Source organism: Cupressus sempervirens, chromosome 8, assembly GCF_028749045.1.
Source record: "Cupressus sempervirens isolate cs-2001-9-10 chromosome 8, ASM2874904v1, whole genome shotgun sequence".
NCBI lineage: Eukaryota > Viridiplantae > Streptophyta > Pinopsida > Cupressales > Cupressaceae > Cupressus > Cupressus sempervirens.
In genome coordinates, this window is record NC_143125.1 from 55,707,255 (window position 1) to 55,725,492 (window position 18,238).

Consider the following 18,238-nt stretch of genomic DNA (forward strand, 5'->3'; position numbering starts at 1 on the left):
TAGTACCTCCTCTCAAACTCCACTCCGAACTGCCTTTTACAATGCCAAGAATCTCCTTAAATAGACCCCGGAGGGTTAAGGACTAGGAATACATTCTAGAAAGTGCTAGTAGGCATCCACTGAACAAATAGAAGGCTCCAGAAGCTGCATTAGAAGTCGGTGCAAATCTAGAAGAATCCAAAAATAGTAACCGAACTTTTGGGAGGCATAACTTTTGAACCGTAGCTCCGATTGACGAATTGTTTACATTTTTGGAAAGCTCTTGAAGCACTCTATGGCCTTATGGACCAGCTTTTCTCATCCCCCATTTTAAGCCCTTTTTGAGGTCATTTAATGCCCCTAACTTGACTTTGAAGCATTCTTAGGAGGTCTCCAAAACTCGAAAAACTGTAATAACTTTCAAACCATGGGGCCTTTTGACTTGATTCTTTTTCTAGAATGCTCTAAATCACAATTACATTCATCTAGCCAATTCACACCTTCTAGTTTACCAAAATGATGGCCCAATTACATGCTCCTATTTTTTTGGGATTTTCTAGCACACTGATAGTGGAACTGTGAGAGTTGGAACCTTTATTTGACCCAAATGAGTGTCCAAAAATGAAATAACATGAAACAAAAACTAACTCTAAGTACATTTTTTTTTGGGTGACATAGGATTGCCCTTATACCTCTGGATGCTCCTACATCAGACACCCAGGGTAGATTGAAAAGTGACCCTGTCACTTTATGAATTGTAGAGGAAATCCTAAATGGGAAACCTTAGTTGCTAAAATCCAAGTTGAGTCCTCGATCGGTCATCCTTTCCATTTGACCAAATACTCTTCATACTTCCTATTTCTGGTACTCCGACCCACACGATGATCTAGAATGTCTTAAATCTCCTCCTTCTTAGAAGCAGGAATTGGACATGGCTCTAACACTAGCTCCTCATCAGCACCATCATCATGATACTCTGTTAAATCTGCAATGTTAAAAATGGGAGAAATGTGAATACCATCTGGAAGCTCCACCTCATATGCATTTCCTAAGTCACATTTCTTCAAAATTTTGCAGGGGCCAAATTTCTTCATTTTTAGCTTGTTGTAAGTACCGGCTAGAAATCTTTCTTTTTGTAAGTGCACCATGACTAGATCCCCTACTTGGAATTCCTTATGTCTTCTCCTTTGATCAGCCCTAGCTTTATACTCTTGATTCATCTTGGTAATGTGTGCTTGACCCTCCTCATGTAGATGCTTGATATGTTTAGCAAATTCTTCTGCTTCAACACTTGTCCTCTCCCCTTGCTCTATCTTCCTCAATTCTGGTGCAGTCCTTGGGCTATTCAAATATACAATTTGGAATGGTGATTTTCCAGTACTCCTATTTATAGAGTTATTGTAAGCAAAATCTGCTTGTGGTAGAATCAAATCCCATCCCTTGGGCTTATCCCCAACTAAACATTTCAGCAAATTACCCAGACTTTTGTTTACCACTTCTGTTTGGCCGTCAATTTGTGGGTGATGCGTGGAATTGAATTTTAGGTTTGTTCTCAACTTCTTCCACAATGTCCTCCAGAAATACCCCACAAATTTGGTATTTCTGTCAGAGACTATACTCCTTGGAAGACCATGTAGTCTTACCACCTCTTTGAAAAACAAGTCTGCAATATGGACAACATCATTAGTTTTGTGGCATGGAATGAAATGTGCCATTTTGGAGAACCTATCAACCGCCACGAATACTGAGTCATTACCCCTTTGTGTCCTTGGCAATCCAAGAACAAAATCCATACTTATGTCCTCCCATGGCCTTGATGGAATAGGAAATGGTTGATATAGGCCAGTATTCTGACTAAACGCCTTGGCAACTTGACAAACCTGGCAACTCTGTACAAACTTCTTCACATCCTGTGAAATTTGAGGCCAAAAATAATGTTCTCTAAGAATGGAAATGGTCTTATCTCGACCAAAATGTCCTGCCATCCCTCCACTGTGTTTCTCCTTAATCAAATTTTCCCTCATGGAACTCCTTGGAATGCACAATTGACTACCCTTGAACAACATGCCATCCTGAATCAAATAGTCTAACCACTTGGTTCTATCTACAGCAACAGGTTCTTTACAAGCTTTCCATGCTTCAACAAAATTAGGATCCTCGGGGTACAAATTCTTGAGTTCATCAAACCCAACTACTTCAACCTGCATTACTATAAGCAACAACTGTCTCCTAATTAGTGCATCTGCAACCCTATTAGATTTTCCACTTCTATGCTTCAACACAAATGTACAACTCTACAAGAATTCTACCCACTTCATATGCCTTTGATTCAATTTACCTTGGCTATTTAGGTACTGTAATGCCTGATGATCAGTATACAAAACAAAATCTTTGGCAATAAATAATGCCTCCATTTCTTTAAGGCCTGAACTATTGCATAGAACTCTTGATCATAAATAGAATACTTCTTCTTTGCATCATCAATTTTTCACTAAAATATGCAATAGGCTTACCTTCTTGGCTTAATACAACCCCAATAGCGTTTCCATTGGCATCACAATCCACTTGGAAAACCTTTCCAAAATCTAGAAGTGCCAACATAGGTTGTTCTGTTACCTTCTTCTTCAGCAATTCAAAACTTCTCGCAACTGCTGCAGTCCATTTGAACTCTTTTCTATCCCCTCTTATTGTATCAGTTAGGGGTGCACATATGCCACTGAAATTCTTAATAAACTTCCTGTAAAAACTAACCAAACCATGAAATGATCTTACCTCAGTAGTAGACCTTGGAGTAGGCCATTCCAAGATAGATTTTACCTTCTCTAGATCCATTTTGAGACCTTCAGGTGATATAACAAACCCCAAATAGACTAACTCCCTTTTTGCAAAGATACACTGTTTCAGATTAATTAACAGTTTCTCTTCCCTTAGCCTTTCAAGGACACTATGAATATGCAATAAATGTTCTTCCAAAGTCTTGCTGAAAATTAAAATATCATCCAAATAAATAATAACAAATTTTCCCAAGAACTTCTTAAGTACCTCATTCATGAGCCGCATGAAGGTGCTTGGGGCGTTCGTCAATCCAAAGGGCATGACTAACCATTCATAAAGACCCTCCTTGATCTTGAAGGCTTTTTTCCACTCATCTCCTTCTCAAATCCATATCTGGTGATAACCACTCTTGAGATCTATCTTTGTGAAGTACTGAGCTCCACTCAAGTAGTCCATAAGATCATCCATCCTTGGCAAACAAAATTGGTACTTGATGGTTATCCTATTTATAGCTTGAGAATCTGTACACATCCTCCACTCTCCATCCTTCTTTGGTGTGAGTACTGCAGGTACTACACATGGACTCAGGCTCTCTTGAATCAAGCCCTTCCTCAACAACTCCTGAACGTGTCTATTTAGCTCCTCTGTTTTAGTAGGAGTCATCCTATGAGAAACCTTGTTAGGAAAACTAGCTCCTAGAATCAGATCTATCTGATGACTGATTTTCCTTACTGGTGGCAATCCATCTGGAACATTATCAGAGATAATATCTCCAAACTCCCCTAGTAAATCTGAAACTTCAAGTGGTATTTCACTACTACCTTCTTTATCTTTCCTAGGAATCAAAGCATAGCACATATGCTAATGTTTCATGCCATCTAAAAACATCCTTCTATCAACAAGAAAAATCCTAGCACTACTACATACCTTTTCACCTTCCTTTTTCATGGGCTTCAATTTGTGGCGAACTCCATCCTTTTTTAGAGAGTATGTGTTGGCATGCCCATCATGTACTACATGTCTATCAAACTACCATGGTCTACCCAACAATAGATGGCAAACATCCATCGGAATAACATCACAGAGAACTTCATCATGGTAACTCCCAATTTTGAATTTCACTAAACATTGTTCACTTACCAGGACCTTATGATCATCTTTTACCCAAGCAATCCGATAGGGTTGGGGATGTTTCTCCCTCTTGAGATTTAGCTTAGAGACCATTTCTTCTGATACCAAGTTATCAGTGCTACCACCATCAATGATCACGTCACAACATTTATCCTCACACTTGCATCTGGTACAGAACAAACTCCCTCGTTGTCCTAGTTCAATCTCACCACTTAGTAGGACTCTTTCATTTACCAAGGTCTCTCCTCTTTCTACATCCTCTGAATGTGATGATTGTGCATCCTCATCCACATGAGCAACCCTAGCTTAGCCCTCAGCTCTCCTATCTATCCTTCCTTGTCATTGAGGGCATTCAAAGGCATGATGACCTTCTTCATTGCAATGGAAATAGGTACCATGGAAGCCTTCTCTTCCTTGTCCATGTCCTCTACCTCTTCCTCTCTGATTTCCAAAGTCTTGATCATGGGAGTGGTTAAAACCCTCATTCCTCTGGTTCCTGCTAGTACCCACATCTTCATTTTTCTTTTGGGTATCATTGTGGCCTCTAGATGATCTACTGCTTCCCTTTCCTCCTTGACCATGCCCTCTTTGTCTTCCTTCAAACCTTTTATTCAGCTTCTCTTCAACTTGTAGGGAAAACTGGTATGCCTCTTCAATGCTGGTCATTCTTACCAGACTTAATTCCTCCTGGATGCTAGGTCGCAACCCACTGATATAATGAGCAACCTTCTCCTTATTTGCTTCTGCATGCCCCACTCTAATCAAGAGTCGATAAAATTCCTCTGTATATTCTTGGACTGATCTTCCTGCTTGCTTTAACCCATGCATCTTCTTAAACAAATCAAGCTCGTAGTCCACAGGAATGAACTGCTTCTTCAATTTGTCCACCATGCGATCCCATCTTGTGATCTTCTCCTTTCCTCTTCTATTTCTTTCCAGTTGGACCTCTTGCCACTAAATTTTGGCATGGCCTTTTAGTTTGGCCTTTGCAAACTTAACCCTATCTAGGTCCCTGATATCCTCATACTCAAAGTATTCTTCCAGTTCATTGATCCAATCGATCAACTCATCTAGTTTCAGATTTCCTAAAAATACACCTACTTCAATTGTAGGTCTTTTCCCAAACTTAGTAATGGCCCTAAAAAGCCTTTCCTCTGCATGATTCAAAACTTCCCCATCAAATTCTCCTTCTGGTCCCATTTCTTCTTCTTCATTGTCATCTTCACTTTCATCACGTGTTGCCAGAGTTGCTCCTCTACGGAGCTCCTCCTGCAATGCTTGTACCTACCTTTGGAGGGCTCTAACCTCCTTAGGATTAATAGCTCTGGCCCTTTTGCCATGGCCTCTTCATGGAGGCATCTTCTTAACTCAAACCCACAACCACACAGTCCTGGTGCAAACTGCCTCACAGTCGGTGCTCTGTCTACACACTCAGGAAAACCAACTCTAATACCACTTGATGGGGTCACAACCCAAGAACAGAATGGACACAATAGAAAAAGGAAATTTTATTAACTGAAAAATAAGCTAGTACATTTAGTACAGAGAAAATAAACTTCAAAACATGCCCTAAGGGCTTAGAATAGCATAAATGTGGAGATAATTTCTCCTTTTAGTACCTCCTCTCAAACTCCACTCCGAATTGCCTTTTACAATGCCAAGAATCTCCTTAAATAGACCCCAGAGGGTTAAGGACTAGGAATACATTCTAGAAAGTGCTAGTAGGCATCCACCAACCAAATAGAAGGCTCCAGAAGCTACGTTAGAAGTCGGTGCAAATCTAGAAGAATCCAGAAATGGTAACCGAACTTTCGGGAGGCATAACTTTTGAATTGTAGCTCTAATTGATGAACCGTTTACATTTCTGAAAAGATCTCGAAGCACTCTATAGCCCTATGGACTAGCTTCACTCGTCCCCCATTTTTTGGCCCTTTTTGAGGTCATTTAATGCCCCTAACCTGACTTTGAAGCATTCTTAGGAGGTCTCCAAAATTTGAAAAACTGTAATAACTTTCAAATCGTGGGGCCTTTTGACTTGATTCTTTTTCTGGAATGCTCTAAATCACAATTACATTCATCTGGCCAATTCACACCTTCTAGTTTACCAAAATGATGGCCCAATTACATGCTCTTATTTTTTCAGGATTTTCTAGCACACTGATAGTGGAACTATGAGAGTTGGAACCTTTATTTGACCCAAATGGGTGTCCAAAAATGAAAACAGATGAAACAGAAACTAAGTCTAAGCACATTTTTTTTTGGGTGACACAGGATTGCCCTTATACCTCTGGATGCTCTTGCATCAGATGTACCTATTGCTACAAGTCTATCAGCATGTCTATTTTCTTTTCTAGGGATGCTTTGAATATTAAATGCATTGAAACCTTCAAGAAAATCCCATACCCAATGTTTATAAGACTTGAGCAAGCCATTCTTAGTGGTATTCTGATTTCTCACTTAATTAACCACTAACTCACTGTCTCCATACACCCTTAAGGCTTGGATTCCTCTTTTTTGAGCAAGTAGGAGACCTTGAATCAAAGATTCATACTCGACTACATTATTAGTGCAACTAAATTGGAGCCTAAAGGAGAAGTAGTACCTTACTTGTGCAGGAGAAATTAACATCACATTAGCCCCTGATCTATTTTTATTCCTTGATCCATCAAAGTACATACTCCATATCCCACTTACATCTTCTTCAATCTCCACAAGATTGGGAACTAGAGCATCTTTCTCTAATATGCAATATGTACTAAGGCCTATTTCAAGGGTTTTCGACATAGGATCAAATTGATATGCATTAGCCCATTCATCTAGGAAAAAATTAGGTACTTGTGCTAGGGGTGTGGTAGGCTCATTCAATATGTCATTCTCATCCACTTCTAGGATAGTGCAATTCATGTTGATGAGATTAGGGGTGTAGGGTTCAGTATGATGGAGAGCTAGAGGCTCTACTCTAATTGAAGCTTTGGCTCCATATCTTATTCTAAAAACCATATATGACTAGTCAAAAGATATGTAACCACCTATTTGGGCAGTGAAGTCTCTTGACAGATAGATGGAAAAATGTGGCTTGACTTCAGCGATTTATATATCTTGAGTTACAGTAAAACTAGGGCATGTGTGTAGGGCCATCTCTACATTTCTAAGGATCCCTACAGTCTTGATAGTACTACCATCTAACTGTAATACATCCTTAACAATGGGCTCATATTTAATTCCCAAAGCATCAGCAACATGCCTAGGCATCACTGAACTACTAGCCCCTGAATCAATCATGCAATTGTGGACTAGTTTATCCCCTATAATTAAAGAAACATAGAATGGGGGGGGGGTCTAACCTTTTTATTTGTTTCTGCCCTATCTGATGGTTGTACTAGGCTAGTGGCATTTCCATGCTGGGTGGTTGATCCTTTGATTCAATTCTTTCTAGCTCTTGCTGCAACAACTTATTTTGCATAGGTATAGTAGCAACAACATCCCACATGGAGATATTCACATTTATCTTCTTCATTTGTTCTACCACACTAAATGGTGCAGTAGGCACTTTGGTAGAAGCCTTGGGAACCATCCTTGTAGGAGGTTGAGATGGAACAGTGAGAGGATCACTTACATCCCTTCTGACATTATTTTGCCTTTGCTGTTGAGAAACATTTGATTGCTCATTGACTGCTTGTTCATGAGGTATTGCACTTGAAATTGAGGCCTGATTAGGAAGAGGAGGGGCAGCATCTTCAATAGCTCTTCTCTTGCTCCTGGTGTTGTGACCAATGGAATCCTGGTTTACATTACAATGTTCCTCCATTAGATGATTCATAAAGGAGAAATCACCTGAGCCTTGCATATATGAGGCATCCCTAAATTGACCTTCCTTATATGATTGTTGTATTGCAGGCTCTTGGATGATCAAAGCCAAATAAGATTTAGCCTTTTGACACATGCAACAGGCATAGGAGTAGTTACAAGAGGGACAAAAATCTTGATCTTGGGCCATGTTGTTTTGAGGGACTAAGGCATAACTCTGACCTGCATTTGAGGTTGAAGCATGGCTATTCTTCCTATTCTAATCAAAAAAATTATTACCATAATTATTATTTAGAGGCCTACCACTGTTCAGAGTTTGATGTTGTAATTGGTGAGCTTTACTACTTTGAGCTTGTCTTTCTAAAGTCACCACCTTATTGCTCATTTTCTGCATCACAGAGAAGATGTCCTCTAGTTTCTTTTCTTGGCCCTGTAATCTCTTATCTAGGTTTTGCATCATAGATTGCATCATTTCTTTGATTTCATCTACCCTATTTGAAGATGTGGAAGCTTGAGGGACTGAGACAAGGCATTGTGATGTAGAAGTTGTGGGAAGAGGAGCTATTGTTGGTTGATGATTTGGGACATCAGGGAAGAAAGGCATAGGAGGCCTTGGAGCTAGCTTACCTCCTTGTATTAGGATGTTCTCTAATTTTATTGCTATGTCATAAGCATTAGGCAAGGTATCTCCTCCCGTAGTTTGGATTGTAGTGGCAATATCACTGTTAAAAGCTCTAAGGTAATGCAAGAAGGCATTACCAGGGGTAGGCTTCACTAAAGTAGGTATTCTATCCCACGTCTTTTGAAATCTATAATTAAAATCAGTCATACATTCATGGGGGGCCCTTTTTATAGTTTTCAACTATTCTAACAGTGACAAATGGTCACTTTTTTCCTCAAAGTGTTTACATAATCATGATCCTAAGCCATCCCAATCTATTATGGAACCACGAGCCAAACCTCTATACCATTGTAGTGCTTTTTCTTTCAAGGATGAGGCTAGGATACTAACTGCAACATCATCCTCTATAATACCATGGATATTACAGACATTTGCAACCTCTTGAATGTGTTCTAAGGGGGAAATGGAGGTTTCACCAGTAAACCCTGGTATACTTTTAAGCGCAGCTATTGGTATGTCATGTCTTTGGGCCAATAAAAGAGGACTACCACCATTAAAAGTGGCTAAAGTATGAGCTCTAGGTAGTGCCATATAGACAAGTGATCTATTGATATGTATTGATGGCAGTCTAGGCTGAGATCTAACAGTAGGAGGAGTAGAGATAGATCTTGTAGGTGTATTTGTTACTATTGCACTCCTAACCGGTGATAAAGATATTCTAGTCTTCCTTCTTCTAGGGTTTGAAAATGAAAGCTCTTGATACTAAAACTTACCTCTAGAAGATGCCCTTGTTTCAACTCTTGGCATAGATCACTGCAACTTTGGTCTGGAACCAGATATGTATTTGAAGCTCAGAGTCACCAAGTACTTTGAAGAATGAACCTCTTGAAGGTTTCAACACCGAAGCTAGTACTATCTCCTCAGTATTGATCTTGGAATCTTCCCTTTTGACACTAGTAAGCTTGAAATTTTCTAAAAAGTAGTCCCACCGGGCATGCCAAAAATTGTTGTCACTAAGGTTTTCACCCTTGTCCAAGGCTTATGCATGAGGACAACCTAGTGAAACATGGAAACAACCTCCAAGCTGTGAAACTTGAATTGTGAGGTTGAGTCTCTAGAGAAGGTCGGCTTCCTCTTACTATCAGGATGCACCTAACTACTCTTGGAGAGGAAGAGCGAGAAGGAGAGCATGAAAGAAAATCTACCTAATCTAATCTAAAGAGGTGATGCACCAAAATAGAGTGTTCAGACCAATCTCTACCCATATATGCACTTTTGAACCAGAATAAAACTAAGGATATACACATTTAGACTTGCTTTAATCTAATAATCACATGCAAATTAGAAGACCAAGATGAATGACACAAAGAAAGAGAGATTCACTTATATTATCATTCATAGGCCAAGGAGATACAATCATACAAATCATAGATCTCTGCAAAATACCAGTAAGAGGCAAAGAGTTCCTGCACTTTCATACTAATGGATGAAAGAGATAAGGCAGAAAATCATGTAGTTCAGAGGCACAGGAGAATTTACATTGAGAATCTGCAGAGCAATAATAGAGAAAAATAGAGAAAGGTCCCCCATCCAAAATTTAGAAGTTTCCTTTATAGCTCAAGTATGACTGAGATGTTCTCCAATTGTAATTATTTCACAATAACCTGCCATTAAGTCCTACAGAGAACAATCATGAAGAAAATTTGATCTGGATATAGATCCAGATGCAATGATATCTAATCTTCTATGTCAAATAATGCCTTGAGAGGATGGAAATGGTTCCATAACTATGCTCTGACTAGGTAGATAGGTTGGATTGGGGGGTAGAGTGTTCCTCTTTATTTTGTATTTACTCTAGGGTGGTTGAAATCCATCATAAGATTAGTTTATGCAAAAAACCTCGGTATCCCCTGTTCCTAGTTCACGAACTAGCGTGGTTAGTAGGTCAACATAACCCTGGCACTAAAATGAGCCACTTGGATCAACGACCTCTTTTCACTTTGCCACCCCACAAGGTTTTCCCGAGGTTGACCAATCTTTCTTTACTAATTGCACCAATTCCTCAAACTCCAATCGCGACAATCACATTAACTGCCAGCGCATCTAATCGTTACTGCCTCCATCGAACCCACTGGGACACATGTCATCGAGGTGCTATGTTGCTATGCATATCCTTTGAGAAATTTCCCATAGCAAGATAGTGCCCACCATGGATTTTAGATTGATCTGACGATCGTGAAGACTCGCCATATTACTGCACTATCTCCTTAAAACTTTTGGGCCCACAAAAAACTTGGCAACCACCTGGCATCCTCATCTTGGTGAGACCTGGCCCCACTAATCCACATGGCACAATGGCACTATGTTGCTATGGGTAATATCCTTGCAGCTTTCCATAGTGAGATAGTGCCTACCATCGATTTCCTTAGATCTATGGTGATCAAAAAAATTATACAACTGCACACCGAGCTGGCAGAATAGACCAATGAAATATCACCACTATACTATAACCCACCTGACAACTGCCACCTAGGATGAGCTATAATATTACTTTGGAGAAGGGCAAGCCTATTACATCATCTATGTCATGCATCACCAATGTGCTATGCCACTATGGATAACCTTCAAGCAATTTCCCATAGCGAGATAGCACCCACCATTGATCCAGATTGATCTGATGATCATGAAGACTTGTCGTATTACTGCGCTTTGCCCTTAAAAATTCTTGGCCCATGAACCAACTCAAGACACCTAGTATCTGACTCAACCTAATCTAGTACCATCCCTATAGTTTCATAATACTCAGCCCCACCCTGCCACGTGTCGTCGAGGTGCTATGTCGCTATGGGTAATATCCTCATAGCTTTCCATAGCGAGATAGCACCCACCATTGATTTTTTGAGATCTAGCAGCAAGCAAGATGGATCCAACCTATCAATATACCAACCAATAAGAACTGGCCATGTACCAACTTGTCTGACAAGTCCTCGTTTGCGACCCGCCAAGGGAAGTAGGACCCACATTCTGCATAGTCATACCTTAGCCAATAAAAAAATTGACCAACTGCCAATGTGTACCAAATTTCATCACTGATATCTGACAGGGCATACTTGGGACACACCTGACAACTGATGTCATCGCAGTATCATTTTCTGTTCAGGCACTATGTCGCTAATGGCGAGGAACATAGATTTTCCAATAGCATTGTTCTCAATTTCTTGTACAATATGTTGTGTATTAGTGTGGAAGAAACTCAAAAAGGAAAAGAAAATTCTATCACCCATCATGCCCTAATTAAATTACTTATAGAAAGGTCACTTAGGGATGTTTCTCCCTTATCAGGGGAAAATTTTGTCCAAGCCAAAATCTTACAACCCTAGGCTGCTTTGCATGAACAACCTAGTGAGGAGAATGTAGTTCCCACTAATGAACCCACTAAACAAAGCACCCAAGAGGTTGAAGTCAAAAATGTGCAAAGTAATGTACAAGAAAACATACAAGAAAATGTTCAAGAGAACCAAAAACCTACCTCTAGCTGAACAAAGAGAAAATGAAAAGAAATCTTTGTTCTAGTAAAAGAAGAGCCAAACCCTACAGTTGTGAGGCCAAAGAGAACTAAGAAGGGTCCTGCAATAGTTACTCCTACAGCAGAGACACCAAAAGGAAGAGGTAGGCAGAAGGCTTTCATATTAGAAGAAACCCCTGTAAGAAGAAGTCCTAGAATGAGAGGAAAAATTTCCAAAGAATCCCCCTCATCCAAGCCATCTACTAAAGAATTCCCTATACAGACTATTCTTGATCACTCTCCTGGTCACCTTGAAACCAAAAACATTCCCAAAAACCTTAATGAGGAATATAGGGTTGATGTTAATGAAAATCCAAATGATACCCCAGTAGACCAACTAGGTACTTTGAGCTATAGTGATGAAATAGGTCCTGAGAAAATTGATCCAAACACTGTCGTAGTGCCCTATAAATCAACATGGTTTATTGATGTTGTAGAAAAATTATGGAGGGAATAGAGAAAGAGGAAAAGAAACCATGAGGAAGATAACAGTTCCATTACCCTACAAAAACTCTTTTTTCAGTTGTTTGGACAACATATGTTTGCTAAGGCCTTATGGGAAGAGGAGAGAAAAAGAATGAAGAAAGATATAGTGTCTCTGAATGTAGAAATTATAGATTTAAAGGAGTAGTTGGTGAATCAAAAACAAAGGATGGATCATGCCCTCAATTTGGTTAATCAAGCACTTGCCTATAGAATTCCACCACACATTTATGCTCTTTGTTTAAAAGAAAAATTTCTCTTATTCCAACTCATGCTAACCCTTAATAATATCAATTCTTAGTTTAAATTAGCCTAGGAATTTTATGGTTTATATCAAACTTTGCCATCCTGGTAGTAGAATTTTCTTTGTGAATCATATGTGCATAAGTTTGTTATCCCTTCAGAAACCTAATAGAACCCTTTACTTTATATAGGGATATACATTTAAGAGCTTTGATGTCCTAGATTTCTAGTAAAGAAAACTATGATAGGCAGCTGAATAATTATAGAGATGAGGAAAGGATAGAACCCCTACTATTAAGAGTCGAAAGCAACAAACTAGAAGAAGTTCTTAGGGATTGGTTCAAGTTAACTTATGGGGATAAGAACATGGGAGTAAGGGATAGGATCTTTGTTGCTAGAGCCAAGACCTATGTTGATTATGAGAATTTTCCCTACTTTGCTTTCCAGATAGCTATGGCTAGTGCTAAAAGTAGATGGGCTAGATTACCTGAGTCGCTTAAAAGGTTAGAGCCACATAGTCCCATCAACTTGGAAGCTACCCTTCACCAAGCTCCAAAGTATCTAGAGATAGGAAAAAAAGCTAGACGTGAATTATGGGGCCCACTTACTATGCAACCTTCAATGCTCATGTGGCCTTTATATGGCATTAATGCTGATAGACTTGACAAGCTATAGGAGGACAATATAAGGGAGGTTTGGGAAAGAACATGAGGATTCTATTACACCTTCAAGAGTAGCAAGAAAGGAAGGGTAGAAGTGGGGAAATTCAAGTCATTGACTAGGAAATGCCATGCTTGAGGAAAAACATCAATTTACTAGGGTGCAGATGATGAGGCTAATTATTGCCTCTATTTCATGATATTTTTAAAACACTTTGGTTATACTCTATTTCATTTTCATCAAGACATTTGTGGATCTATGTTTACCTAAACCAATGATTAACCTATGGGTAGATAGTATATCATCTTTTGCTAATATCATATATATGATGCAGCATTTCATATAATTATCAAAATGTGTGTTCCTATATTTTAATTTAATTTAAAAATGCTTATTTGCAAATATGTTTACATTATAACTAACCTGTGAGCAATGAAGCTAAAAGATGATTGGAAGAATTCAAAGATGAGTGCTAATAGCATTCAAGGAGAAAAGAATGATGACATGTAGCCACAGTGGAGGAAAGTCATAATGGTTCCAAAGGACATGACAGTGAGTATGGAGGAGTTATGAAGACTTACTACATTCTTTGCATTTATTCCTATGGCGAGCGGATGTTTAGACATATTATTATTCCCACCTTAAGCCATTATCTCTTCTTCCCACCTTGAGTTTTTATTTTCCTTCTTTCTCTCCTGTAGATTTATAGCTAGGTTATTTACTTTTCTATTTTAGAATAAGCGTCGATCTCCTATATATAGGAATTAGACCAAGTGTGTTAGTTTAGTTAGAAGAAAAGAGTTTATGAGAATAGACTATTAACTTTTACAGTGAGTTGTATTTTTACAGTAATATGTGTTGTTCCCATGTAATGAATTTTTGAAATGTAAAGAAATAGTTTTTGGCTTCTATCTTGTGTTAGTATTTTAGTTGAAGCCAACCAAGGGGTCCCACTTGGAAGGTGGATTATATTAGGATAGTATAGATTTATTTCCAAGTATTTTTAGTATTGTAAGTAGAAGTTGTAAGTTCCTTCCTGTAGCATCACACTTTGTGAATGTTCCTGTAGCATATGTGAGAATAGCTATATTGGATGAACTGAGTTAGAATATTTGTTAGCCCTTTCATTTTATTTCTAGTATTCATAGAGTTAAGTGTGTTGGTTTCCTGCAGCAATAGTGTAAGTTTTTTTCCTTGTATTTTACTTTCTTGTAGCATAAGCTTAGTGACTCATTAAGAGACCTAATGTACATATTGTGCTGACCATTTCAAGTATACGTCCCTGGGTTGACAAGATTAAATGCACCTCATAGTGAGAAAAATAGTCCTTAGTTTGAATATATTATTCCTAAGCATAGCCCAGAGCATGACTATGATACACCTATTGTGAGGCAGACCAACACTGAAGGTCTATTTGATAATGTAAATTCTAGTGAAAGTGATACAACAATAGAAGATCTATTGGAGAGGAAAAAAACACTAAATGAAGAGATAACAAGATTGAAGAAAGAACATGAAGTCCAATCAGTAAAATTATATGAAGTGACCAAACAAAAAAAGAAAGTTGAAGAAGATAAGACAATGACTGATGAAGACAAGTGATTGTGTCCAACAGGAAAGGGAAAATTTTATTAACTGTAAAAATATGCTAGTACACTTAGTGTAGAGAAATAGACTCTAAAATAGGCCCTATGGGCTTACAATAGCATAAAAATGGAGATAATTTCTTCTCCCAGTACCTTCTCTCAAACTCCACTCCGAACTGCCTTTTACAATGTCAGAAATGTTCTTAAATAGACCCTGGAGGGTTAAGGATTAGTAATACATTCTAGAAAGTGCTAGTTGGCATCTGCTAACCAAATAGAAGGCTCTAGAATTCACATTAGAAGTCGGCACAAAATTAGAAGAATCCAGAAATGGTAACCGAACTTTCGGGAGGCATAACTTTTGAACCGTAGCTCCGATTGATGAACTGTTTACATTTTCGAAAAGCTCTCAAAGCGCTCTATAGCCCTATGGACAAGTGTTGCTTGTACCCCATTTTTCAGCCCTTTTCAAGGTCATTTAATTCCCCTAACATGACTTTAAAGCATTCTTAGGAGGTCTCCAAAAATTGGAAAACTGCAATAACTTTCAAACCATGGGGCCTTTTGACCTGATTCTTTTTTTGGAATGCTCTAAATCACAATTACATTCATCTAGCCAATTTATACCTTCTAGTTCACCAAAATTATGGCTCAATTACATACTCCTTTTTTTTTGGCATTTACACGTATCCCAAGGTGATTAAAAACTCTAACCCAAAACACTAATAGTGGAACTGTGAGAGTTGGAACCTATATATGACCCAAATGGGTATCCAGAAATGAAAACACATGAAATAGAAACTAAGTCTAAGTACATTTTTTTTGATGACACAGGATTTCCCTTATACCTCTAGATGCTCCTGCATCAACAAGAGACAAATGGATACAAGACTTGATGAAAGGATATCTAATGTGTAGAAGCTCACACACAAGAAATTTGATATGCTTAACCTATTGGAAATATAAGATGAGTAACTAAGAGGGGAGGGGAAAATTAGTTACCAATACAATAATTCAAAATCCCTTAGATGTCAATACAAACTTCCTTTTAACTCACACCTTAGTTATAACTAGATATTCACTATAACTCAGTTAACAAAGCAATCTTAAGATAGTGATGTGTATTAGCCTTTAGTAACTTAGTTGCAAAAAGATAAAGCAATAAGAAAATAGCATGAACACATAAGACACCAAGATTTAATGTGGAAACCCAATTTAGGAAAAGCACCAATGCAACTAGTTACAACATTTCACTCTTTTGAAGTGAGCTCTATTAGGAGCCAACTATATTAAAGGTTACAAAACACATTGTTAGTTGTGACCCTATTAAAAAATTTGTATCACTGTGATAGGAGTAACCTTATTAGAGGTCTTAAGACACTTCAATCTAGAAATGTAACCTAATTAGAGGATTTACAAAATGACTATTAAGTCATATGTGTTAAGAGATTTCTTCATTGCTACAATTGTTAGATAGTAACACTGATTGACCTAATTGAAAAAGAAACTAAATTTTAGATTCAGATCACTATTCTAACTTATCCTCTAGATCCTCCCTAATTAGAATATTCTTTTCATCTCCTTGGATACTCTACTACAAATTATATATCCTTCTTTAATTATATCTTATCTTCTTCTCCACTTTCTCATATTTCAATCTAATCTTGACCTTTCACATATATGAAACCCAATGTCAAGTCCCCTTGAATACCCTTTCAAATGAACAAATGAAATCCATTGAGTTGGTTTGCATAAACCAACTAATAAATAAAACTAATCTATTTTAGGTCAGCTAGAACTAAAAATTGGGTCACTCGGTTACCATTGAGCTCCTTGGTAACTGACCTAACTTGGTTTACATTGAACTCCTTTTGTAAATGAATTGACTCAATTTGTATAGGAATCTTTGAAATTTTCTTCTTATGAACTTATGCTTGGATGATACTAGAGTCTTCTAAACCTAGTTCCAACTGATAGTGCTCAATTAGAGTATAACATTTGTGTAACATCAATAACAACATACGATTAAATAATTGTTATCAACAATCTCCCTCTTTGGCATTGATAACAATACAACATGTCATTAAGAAATTTTTTTTTAGATCAATAAAAAATGATTTATAAGATTTTATAACTTCCTTAGTTTCATTTTGATTCTCCATCCATCTATGAGCACTACATTTATGATTCTCCCTCTACCATCTTATCTTCAAACTCCATTAGATCAAGTTCTCCCTCTTGTAGATTATTGCCTCTGATTCTTCTCGGATTACATCAATCTCTCCCTTAATGATTATATGACATGATTCTCTCCCTCTTTGACATCAAATGCCAAAATGCACCGATTCATATGCAATGAGCTCTGACTTCTTTGCATCAACTTGATAGATCTTCAAAGTAGTTTGGTTGATGCATCAGTAATCTATAGTCTAGTGAGAATTAGATAAGGGAATGACACATAACTTTCCTCTTAGATACAAAAATTCATCCTTAATAGTTCTAGGTTCAAATTTAGTAAGAAAATATGTACCTTTTAGTTTGTTCCTTGTCATTGTGCCTCCTGTCCAATCTCCAATTATTTTCTCAGGTGCATGATGCCTTCTAACATATCTAGAAAGTACATGTATCTTACTTCTAGACTGTAAGACTAGATTCATTTGGTTCACCATGCTCAAAGGTTTTATGAATTTCCAAATTTTGCTATGTTTCTACTCTCTAAGACTCAATTCCCATAGACTATGACTCGAGTTCCTTTGTTTGGGACTTAGTTTGAACTATCTCTAACTCAGATTATACTAAGTGAAAATTGGTTGACACTAGATGTAACTCAGTTGACACTCCAGACTTGGGTGACTCGGGTGGGGTAATCTATTGAATGCTGGGTAAAGTATCAGGCTCAAATTATATTGAGGGGGGGGGGGGTGGGGGGGGGGGTGGGCAATGAGTCAGTATTCTACAAACTTTTGCACACAATTGAATATTTTTAATTACTTTATAACTTGCATATGAAAGTAAACCAACAATGTTGAATAGTAAATATAACCATACACATATAGAACTCATAACACCATAATTTTTTAACTAGGGAAATCTTAGCCAAGGGAAAATCCTAGTGGAGATGATACCCACTAGATGATTCACTAAAAAATAGCTATTAGGGATATTGACCTTGTTAGGAGTCTATGAAGTACATATAGTGTCTCAAGTCCTTTTTAGAAGCCTCAACCCTATTAGGAGTTGCTATAACCATGTTAGGAGTTGGTAGATCAATTACAATGTATGCAAGAAGAGCCCACTACCCTAATATGCAATTATACAATTTAGTTCCTTTATAGAATAGATATACATACAATACTTGCTTGCTACTATAATTCATACTTACTCTGA